A 10,816-nucleotide genomic window follows, 5' to 3' on the forward strand; every position below is an offset into this window, starting at 1 on the left:
GACACAGTCATAAGCAAATTGAATTATATCTCAGTATATTACCATGGTTAGTATTAATGTAAATATAATAAGTAGGATAGGAATATATTTCAATTCATATTTAAGATTTTAAATGTAATTTTCAGTGCTTGGGAAAATCAACCAATTCAATGTCAAATGAATCCCAGAAGATACGTGAGGCTAATCAATGTGGCATAAAAATTACAGAGTTTAGAAAATCAATGTCATATATGTATATATGAAGATACAGGCCATTTTCTGTATCTTTAAAATAATTGTAACTAAGCTGTTTTAAGAGGCAGTCTATTGAGTGTAAGCCTCCTAACTCAGCTCAATTACACCCCAGAGCAATGAGAAAAATTGCAGGTGAGTTCACAAAACACTGTGGGAAAACTATTTTAGACTGTTATTGGGAAGTTGTCTGTACATAGAAGTGTAATAGCTGCACTACAGTCCAATTCTGGTCTTTGCAATTTCCTCTAAGATGTACCAATCCTCAGTAAATTGTATGAGAAGGGAACAATGAAATCATTATTTGAATTGTAATACATTCCTATCTTACTCCAGGAGTAGAATTAAATAAATCAATAAATGGAAGGGTTCATGTGTAGAAGATTGAAATGCCCACACATGCAACTTTTATTCAGGGTTTGAGGTGAGAGAAGGTACAAAATGATTTCCATATTAAAGAATTAGAATACTAGTAGAATTTTAAAAAAGCATGAAGAATTAAATCCACATAATTCATGAGCACCTGTTAATGTCATGTAACTCTGGTTAACATTTTTTTTAAATTTTTTAATGTTTTATTTATTTCTAGGAGAGAGAGAGAGACAGCGTGAGCAGGGGAGGGTCAGAGAGAGAGGGAGTGACAGACTCTGAAGCAGGCTCCAGGCTCTGAGCTGGCAGTCAGCACAGAGCCCGACACGGGGCTCAAACCCACGAACCGCGAGATCATGACCTGAGCGAAAGTCGGACGCTAACCGACTAAGCCACCCAGGCGCCCCTGGTTAACATTTAAAAATCATATGTGAAAAAATGAACAACCAAATGATGGGCAAGAGAAAGAAAACTCACCTTAAACAACTCAAGTGATTCCTCTAGAAAGGAGAAGGAAGGAAGAAAGGAAAGGAGAAAAGAAAGAAGGAGCAAAAGAAGGAAGGAATCTGGAGCTCATAGTACCTAAGCCACCCTTGCATAGGGTATTGACATGGTCATGGTCATTGACCATTGTCATGGTCAGGTGGACAGCAGACATGCTCTTGGCAAACCTGAAGGCAGAGGCAATATGGCACACCAGAAACGCGGACTTTGAAGTCAAGATCCCATAGTTTTGAAACTCAGTTTTACGATTACCAGCTAAAACAATCTGATCAAAATAACTCTTTAAGGCTCTACATCTACATGTGAAAACAAATTTTATCATAACATAATATCTTGGAGGGCAAAATCATATATTTTTTCTTTAATAAATATTTTTTCTAAGTGCTTCTCAGTAAATAACACCTTTCCTGTCTCTCAGAGCTAGAGGGAAAAAAGGAGGGGTACATACCAATCAAAACTATGTCTAATTGCAAACATTATTTTCTGAACTCTTCAAAGGCTGGTGTTGGCACTTTTTAGATGATTGGGATGTTTGTAGCTCCAATAATCCTGTAAGTGAAACTGAGTTTTAATTAAGGACTCTTTGGTTCAAAGACTCAATGTAGAGAGAGTATAACTGTGTTTTATATCCAAAAAAGTTGCTTGGATATATTTCCTTGAATTCAGGCATTCAAATAACCATAGGTTTGAATATTTCAATGAACACAGATAATTTAATATGACAGGAAATATTTTAACACTCATAACCCATTTTTCCCGGGACATACTTGCCTAAAAGGACAAACAAAGCATTGTGTCAGAGTAAGAGTAAAGACAGCAATGAACAGCAAAATAAATGGAACCCTACCCTACTGGTCATTCCTTCATTTCATTCAAAGGATATTTAATGGGTATCACATATGAACTAAGCACTCTGCTAGGTACTGTGGATATAATGGTGAACAAGTGTAGACATGGTCTTCTGTGTACTTTACAAGCTGGGAAAGGCAACTGAGCAAATAACAAGGAAATCTTACCTAGATTTGGGAAAGGGGGAGACCTGGGTGTCCCTTAGGAAGGAATGCTTGAGGTGAGTTATGATGTATCACCTGGAGTTAACCAAGTAATGGAAGCGGCACAAGGTCAGGGGGAGCATTAAGGACAGACAGAAAACTATTTGCAATGATCCTCTTATCAGAGGGAAATTAACACATCTGGGAATGAAAAAATCGAAATGGCTGGGATAGGAATTGTAGGCGCAGAGAATAGTTGAAGGGGAAAGGAAAGGTTGGTAAAGATCAGGCTTGATTTTCACCTTAAATGCAGAGAAATCAGTGAAGGAATTTAAGCTGGAGAAGCAGTGTGGAGAGAAAAGAGTAAGATAATTAGATTTGCCTTTTGATTTTTTGTTTTTTTTAGCATTTTTTAAAATATTTTATTTATTTCTGAAAGAGAGAGAGAGAGAGAGAGAGAGGCAGTGTGAGCAGGAAAGGGTAAGAGAGAGAGGGAGACAAAGAATCCAAAGCAGGCTCCAGGCTCTGAGCTAGCCATCAGCACAGAGCCAGACACAGGGCTCGAACCCAGGAACTGTGAGATCATGACCTGAGCCAAAGTTGGGTGCTTAACCAACTGAGCCACCCAGGCACCCCTAGATTTGCCTTTTGAAATAAAACCACTGGTCCTAAAGTGTGGATAGCCTTTATGGTTGGGAGAAAAGGGCAAAGACAGATGAATTAGGAGGTTACTGTAGTAAATGGTGCAGACCTAAGTCTGTTGCAGAACTTTTTAGCCATTCTTTCCTCCCTGGGAGGCTAGGAAAACTACTTTATTTCTCAAAGAAAACCTGCCCTCTATAGTGTAAATGAAAGGAAGTTGATTAATTGAATATTTAGGAGATGAATTTGGCAAGACATAGTAATGGATTGAATATGGTTGCAAGATGCCAGCGCTAGTCAAGGGTTGTACAACTGGACAGATAAGAATGTCCTTCATTTGGGGAACAATAGAAACTTTTTATAAATGAAATGGGTAATGTTTATTGAACATTTACTCTGCAAGAGTCAATGTTTTACATTTTTTGACACATTTTCTTAAATTCATTTTTTAACAACTCTATGATATAGGTACTAATACTGTTTTCTCCATTATATAGATGAAGAACTGAGACAAAGAAAGATTAAGTGACATGTTCATTTATACACAGATACAAGTGAGTGGATCTATGTATTGAGTCCAGAGCTATCCTTTTAACTATTTCACTATGCTTTCCCCCTGTTCAAGATGTGTTTCCCTTAGCTCAAAACAAAAAAAGGTCGGGGGGCTCTTTCGGGGCTCTTTCTCCTTCCTACCTCATGGCTTTCATTGTCTTTCAGTGGTCACTTCCAGTGCTCACAGCAAAAGCTTCCTAGTAGCTAAGTTTCTGTCAATTCTCCAGATTGATAAATATTTATATCTCTGTGTTGATATTGCCTCTCTGAGCCATATGTTATTGCTGTAATTTGAGGTTGAGGGATACAGAGAAGATTCCAATTGTCATTCCTAATGGTCCAATGCAGGTTTATGGGCAAAAGCATTTTTTAGTCTGCTTAGGCTGCCATAACAAAATTCCATAGATTAGATGGCTTCACTGACGAAAATTTATTTTCTCACCATTTTGGAGGCTGAAATTCTAAGATCAGGGTGCCAGCATGGTGAGCTTCTGTTGAAAGTTCTCATCCTGACTTATAGATGGCTGCCTTCTCACTGTATCCTCATGTGGCCTTTCCTCGATGTTTGCATGTTGAGATAGATAGAGGGAGAGAGGCCATGGGGAAGAGAGAGAAAGAGCTAACTTTACTTTCTTCCCTTCTTTTAAGACCACCAATTCTATTGAAGTAGGATCTCAACATTATGGACTTGTTTAACTTTAGTTATCTCCTAAAGGCCCTGTTTCCAAATATAGTCACATTGGAGGTTAAGTCTTCAACATACGAATTTGGAGGGAGTTTCAGTCCATAGCATAGATGCAGGGGTTTACTTTAAGAAAAATAATATAGAATTAGTTCAGAGCTTCTCAAAGACCCTTGAAATGATACTTCTCCAGCTTTCCATAACTTTGCCTCTGATTAGGAAGTCATTGGACTTTAATTCAGATCTAACTTGGGAGTGTTAGAGGAATGGCACAGGGAATTCATGGAAAATAAGAGAAAGACTTGGGAAGCAAATCTTAGTTCAGTGAGCATGACAATAAAGCAGGAGGCCATCCCTGCAGGAAGTGTTGATCATGGCTGCCTCAGAAACCCAAACCCTCAATCACAATGATCACCAATGTCCATGTCAAACAATAAAGCTCAAGAGGACTTGCTCAATATCATAGGTGCAATACCTCCTAAGGACACCAGAAATAAGTAGAACAGGTTCTGAAGTGGGCTGGAGGGCCAAGTGCAGCAGTAGGGTTATCTGTCAGGGAAACCACCAAAACTGTGATTTCCCCATACAGCGGAATAGTCTGGTGAAGCCCGAGACACACAAATTACATCCTCTTGTGACCCTACCCCACCCAGGTTATCATGATTCTAATTTTAACAGTCAAGTTTAACTAAAATACTCTTCTTCCACCTATGGTAAATTCTAAGAGCCAGTCCCAAACACAGTACTCATCCATTCTCATTCTTCATTGGTACAACTCCATCCCCTCTAGTCTAGTGAGCAAGTGTTATGGTTCACCCAGGACTGAGGGATTGGGGGAAATGCAGTCTTTTCACTGCTAAAACCTCGACAGCTTGAGTAAACCAGGACTTTTGGTCACCCCAAGGCTAACTCATACCCTAAGAATGTAGGAGACTCCTGCTAGGTAGGACCATAGGAAATATTCTCCCCTTTCCCCCTGAACAGAGTGGCCCAGTCTCAGCTGGTAATCTTTCATTCTGATTTCACTCAGAGTCAGATCCTTTTTCCTCCTTAGACTCCTGGGAGATAAAGGCCACTGTTTAAATCAGTTTGGAACTCAGAGCCTTTGTATTAATTATAAAAACAGGTGGCTGGCCCATGACTGTAATTTGCTAATTTTATTTAAGATATCGCATTTAACTATTATTTATCTTGGGGTGCCAGGGTGGTCAGTCAGTTAAGCACCCAACTCTTGGTTTCAGCTTAGGTCATGATCTCACAGTTCCATGAGTTGAAACCCCACATTGGGCTTTGCACGGGCAGAACACTCACTGCTTAGGATCGTCTCTCTCCCTCTCTCTCTGTTCCTCTCTCTCTCTCTCTTTCTACGTCTCTCTCTCTCTCTCAAAATAAATAAATAAACCTTAAAAATATTATTTATATTAATTACTGAGTTTTGGGTCCCCTTTAAATTTAACCGCCAAGGCTGTTGCCTCATTTGTTTTACTCTCATCTAGTCCTGTCAATAGGCATCAGGCTTGGCACTCAGGCTTCCGGTGGCCAGTCACAGGCCCCTAAGAGTGCAGTAGTCACTCTCTCCCATCAAGTGCATTAAACCCTCTGTCAGACTAAACTGAGCTCCCACCAGCCTGCTAAGGGTGCCCTGAGATACTCAAGTATGCAGCAGGTGAACAATGTTAGGCTTTGGTTCTGGGACCTTTACCATGCTTATGTTAAAATCATTCAATGATGATTTGGCTTTTGGAAAATAAATGTTGTGTATGTTCTTATACTCTAAGGTGTATAACTGATGCAAAAAAAAAAAGCATGGTGTTCAAAAGAGTACAACTCTTGAAATCAAATGAGATCTCTGACATTGGCACTACAGTATCTTGGGGAACTTAATTAACTTTAGTGAATTCTCACTTCTACTAACGGTAAAATAAAGACATATAGATTATAGATGTGTTTGTGAAGATTATATAAAATTAAGACACATAAAGTATAAATCAGCTACATAACACAGAGTGAGTGTGTTGTAACACAATTCTCTTTCTCTCTTCACATTTCCTGCCTGGTCTCCTCAGCACTTCTCACAAGAATCATTTCTGTGATATTGATGTTTGTGGATCTTGAATTTTCTTAAGAATACCCCAAACATATTTTCAAATGTTTTATAAAGAAAATAGTTATTTTGTCATTGTACTGTTAGGTTCAAAGTATAGTTTGTTTTGTATTCCCCTGAACTGTTTGATGTCTGGAAAGTAAACAATCAGGCTAAAGGTTTCTACAATCCAATATGATTTAAAATATATATATATATATATATATATATTGAGCATAGCAGTTTTCCTCTCTAAGTTCCCTTGATAACATTGATATTCTACTTCAGATTTCTAAATATAAATATTACGATTTAAATGCTGCTGTGTTCAGTGCTCTCAAACCAGAGCTGCCCTTGGGCAAAGGGACATGGTCCCTCATCCTCTCTGTCCCTGAGCTCATTGATTCCATGGTTATTTTTCTGTAAATTAAAACCTTTCCATCATTGACAAAACATTGACAAAAGTGGGAGAAAAACACTCACAGAATAATCTCAAGTATTTTCCAATTTAAAAGAAATTTTGATTTAGAAAGTACATGATAAGAGTAGGTAATGGTAAAATAATGGCGACTGCTTCTGACTACTAGTTTATCCATAGTATAGGGGTATAAGAGCATCCAATTATTTTTAATCTTTTGTTTTGTGCTACAACAATATCTTAAAGAATGCTAGATCTCAAAGCAGACTACCATCTATTAATAATATCTACATTTCACTAGGAAATAGAATACATTCAGAATCTAGTACTTTGCTTGTGATTTATTTCTTAATAAAATTCTATTATCTCACAGCAACTACTGGAATATACCTCAAGACCTGATGCCATCAGGTGCATTCTAGAAAATTACTATTTTATATGAACACTGTTATGCTTATTTTAATTGATGGTACTTACATTAAGTCATCAGAAAATAGATCTTTTAAAGGAATAAATGGCAACAATGTTTGTGTATATATATATATATACTATATATATATTTGAAATATGTATATATTTCAAAAGTTATAGCATCATCAACTTTTTAAATAACTTTGAATATGTGTGAGACATGTATAAAAGACTTGGTTTTTATCCTCTGACATGGACTTAATCATAAGAGTTTAGGGATAGAAAGGGCACCAGTGTGGCTTAGTTGGTTAAGTGCCCGACTTTGGCTCAGGTCATGATCTCCTGGCTCATGGGTTTGAGCCCCGTGGTAGGCTCAGTGCTGACAGCTTAGACCCTGGAGCTTGCTTCAGATTCTGTGTCTCCATCCTTCTTTGCCCCTCCCCTGCTCTCTCACTCTCTCTTTCTCTCTCTCTCAAATAAATAAACATTAAAAAATTTTAATGAGTTTAAGGCTAGAAGAGATCTTAGAGATCTTCTAGTCCGATGTATCATTTTAAAGACAGTAAGCATTTTAATGACTTGCCCAAGGCCAAAGAGGTGGGATGAGGCAGATCTAAAACTAGGGCCCAAGCCCTCTGCTTTCCAGACCATTACTTGTCCCATCCAACTACATATTCCATGATCATGACACTGGCCTTCCTGCATCTTCCTATCCACAAATGTATTTATATGATAAGGAGAAGAGCTACTCACAGCATAGTCCCCTTCAGGAAAAAGAGGGGCGGCATGATAGCTTCCAAAAGGAAGGCTTTAAGAAATGAATTCTAATCAAATAGACAACAGAACACATAAGCATTTATTGAAATTTTGGGCAAGAAGAAGAGCTCCTGTCTGTTTCTGTTGTCCTCTTTAAGGAACAAAAGAAAAGAAAAAATTCTAAATGTCTTGAGTTTCAGGAAAAATGCTCTATTAGTGAGTCAGACTCTCAAAATAATGTTAGCAAAGGAAGTGACTGCCAATGCGTGGGTGAGATTTTTTTTTTAGAAGTCACATGAAAAAAATAGTTCTATGTGTACAGTTCTGAAACATTCTTCCTCCATTCTTCAGGGCTTCCTCGAATGTCCAGACTGCCTTGAACTAACTTATGTTTATTTTGCTTTCTCAACTTCTGCTTCATGTACCCCAAAGCATAGCCTAAGAACATTATTATTTTCTTCTAGTAATCTATATACTTTACCATGTTTGTGACTTTGCTATTGTTCTTTATATTTTCCTGAAGTGTCATTTCCCTCCTTCTTCTCCACTTGCCAAAGGTCTTAGACGTCCTTCAGCACCTGATTTAATATCACCTCCTCCTTGAAGCTTTGCCAGTCTACAAATGTATAAGTAGTGACTACTTCCCATAGTACTTTTGTTACACCTCTTAGAGAGATGAATCCAAGCTACCTTCTCCTGAAGAGTATGTGGCTTTCTTCCCTTTTTGATTCAGATCTACTTGAGACCTAGGAAAATAACTTATCTTTATATGTGCCAGCAATATGTTAAGTACCAGGGATTCCAGAATAAACACAAAAAAGCCCTTGGCTTAAAGAAATTATTTAAAATCTAGTGGGCAAATATAATTTAGAAAGCAGATCTTGACTTAGGATTTGAATGCAAGTAGTTAATCTAAGTAGTGAGAAGTGAGAAAATGAGATAGTAAAGAAAAGAATGACAAAAAAGAAGCACACTTCATAATGAGCAGAAATAAAAATGGAGATGGTAGCCAGGGGCTGGGGTGTGGCAGAAATGGAGAGATGTTGGTCAAAAGGTACAAACTTTCAGCAATAAGATTAGTAAGTTCTGGGGACATGTACAATATGGTGACTATAGTTAATAATGCTATTTGTACACTTGAAATTTGCTAAGAGAGTAAATCTTAAGCATTCTCATCACCACAATAAAAATATGGTAACTAGAAAGGGCGTCTGGGTGGCTCAGTCCGTTGAGCACCCTACTTTTGATTTTGGCTCAGGTCACGATCCCAGGGCCATGAGATCAAGCCCTGCATCAGGCTCCATTCTGACCATGGAGCCTGCTTAAGATTTTCTCTCCCTCTGTTCCTCTCCCCTGCTTGCACATGTGTGCTCTCTCTCTCTCTCTAAAGTAAAATAAACAAAAAATATGCTAACTATGTAAGGTTACAGATGTTTTAACTAACTTGATTGTGGTAATCATTTCACAATGTATACATATATACATTACACACACACACACACACACATACATCACATTACACTCTTCCAATGAAAACAATATTATATGTCAATTATGCCTCAATAAAACTGGGAGGAAATTAATGAGCAGGTTTCTCCTGTGGGGCCCACGTCTGCTGATGACCTCTGAGAAACCACATAGAATGTGCCTCTGATTATCCCGAGATCAGGACAGTGAGGTATAAATTTTCCCCTCCATGTTTGAGGGTTGCTCATGGAAGATGAACTCAAAGTCACTGCCAATCAGCTCTATTCTTAGGCCAAGCATTCCTCCAAGTAGCCAGAAAAAGCCCTGCGGCCAAGATGTAAGTGCTTGAGGCAGGAAGCTGTTGGCAGGTCATGCAAGTGTCCAGCACAGTTGCAGATGACCTTCAGGGAGGGTCAGAAGGGCATAGGCAGAGCTACGACAAGTGTTGGCTATGGAGCCAGAAAGGGTTACTACTGAATGTACTTGAGTGGTTGAATTTAAATAAATCTAGTTGCTATCCTTAGCAAAACGTAAATGCTAACAAAGTACTAACTTAACTATTTTCTAAGGAAACCGAGGATGTTTTTTGAGTATGGTTTTCTCACCAAGCCAAAATGTATATCAGATTTGATTTTCTGTGAATTACTGAGTTACCAAAAAGAATTGACTTTATTAGAATAAATTATAATTAGATTGCTCCTGATAGAAGCTACCCTCTGAGAGTACATTTGGAAACTACTTCTTGTCAGAAGTATACACTTTATTTTCCTTTAGATTTTATCTTTCTCATTTTAAAGAGTAATACATGCCAATTATACAAACATTATAAAATACACAAGAATAAAAGAAAAAATAATCCATTGTTTCCATGAAATACTTACACAGAAAAATAACATGGAATTATCCAGACTGTCATGCCCAAGCATTTATCTTAATGAGATGATCTAGTAAACATTGCCTCACCTATATTAGATTATTGATCATTTGTTGTACTATTAAAGGATATACTTATTATCTGCTATTTTTATATTTATTTATTATTTATTTAAATATTTATTTACTTTTGAGAGCTCATGTGACTGGGGGAGGGCAGAGGGAGAGAGAGAGAATACCAAGCAGGCTACATGCTCAGCGCTGAGTGTGATACAGGGCTCTGTCTCATGACATGAGATCATGACCTGAGCCAAATGGCGCCTGGGTGGCTTAGTCGGTTAAGCGTCCGACTTTCGCTTAGGTCATGATCTCGCGGTTCGTGGGTNGGAATTCTACCAGACTTTAAATAAAGCAGAGTTAATGTCTATCCTTATCAAGCTGTTCCCAAAAATAGACATGGAAAGAAAACTTCTGGACTCCTTCTTTGAAGCCATCATTATCTTGATTCCCAAACCAGACAGAGACCCCACAAAAAAGGAGAATTACAGGCCAATATCCATGATGAACATGGATGCAAAAATTCTCAACAAATGCTAGCAAATCGAATTCCACAGTATATTAAAAGAATTTTTCACCATGATCAAGTAGGATTCATTCCTGGGCTGCGGGGCTGGCTTAGTATTTGCAAATCAATCAATGTGGTACATAACATTAATAGAAGAAAAGATAAGAACTATATGATCCTACCAATAGATGCAGAAGAAGCATTTGACAAAATACAGCATACTTTCTTAATAAAAACCTTCAAAAAGCCAGGCTAGAAGGAACATACCTTA

This window comes from Crocuta crocuta, unplaced genomic scaffold (genome assembly GCF_008692635.1).
Source record: "Crocuta crocuta isolate KB4526 unplaced genomic scaffold, BGI_CrCroc_1.0 scaffold196, whole genome shotgun sequence".
NCBI classification, from domain to species: domain Eukaryota; kingdom Metazoa; phylum Chordata; class Mammalia; order Carnivora; family Hyaenidae; genus Crocuta; species Crocuta crocuta.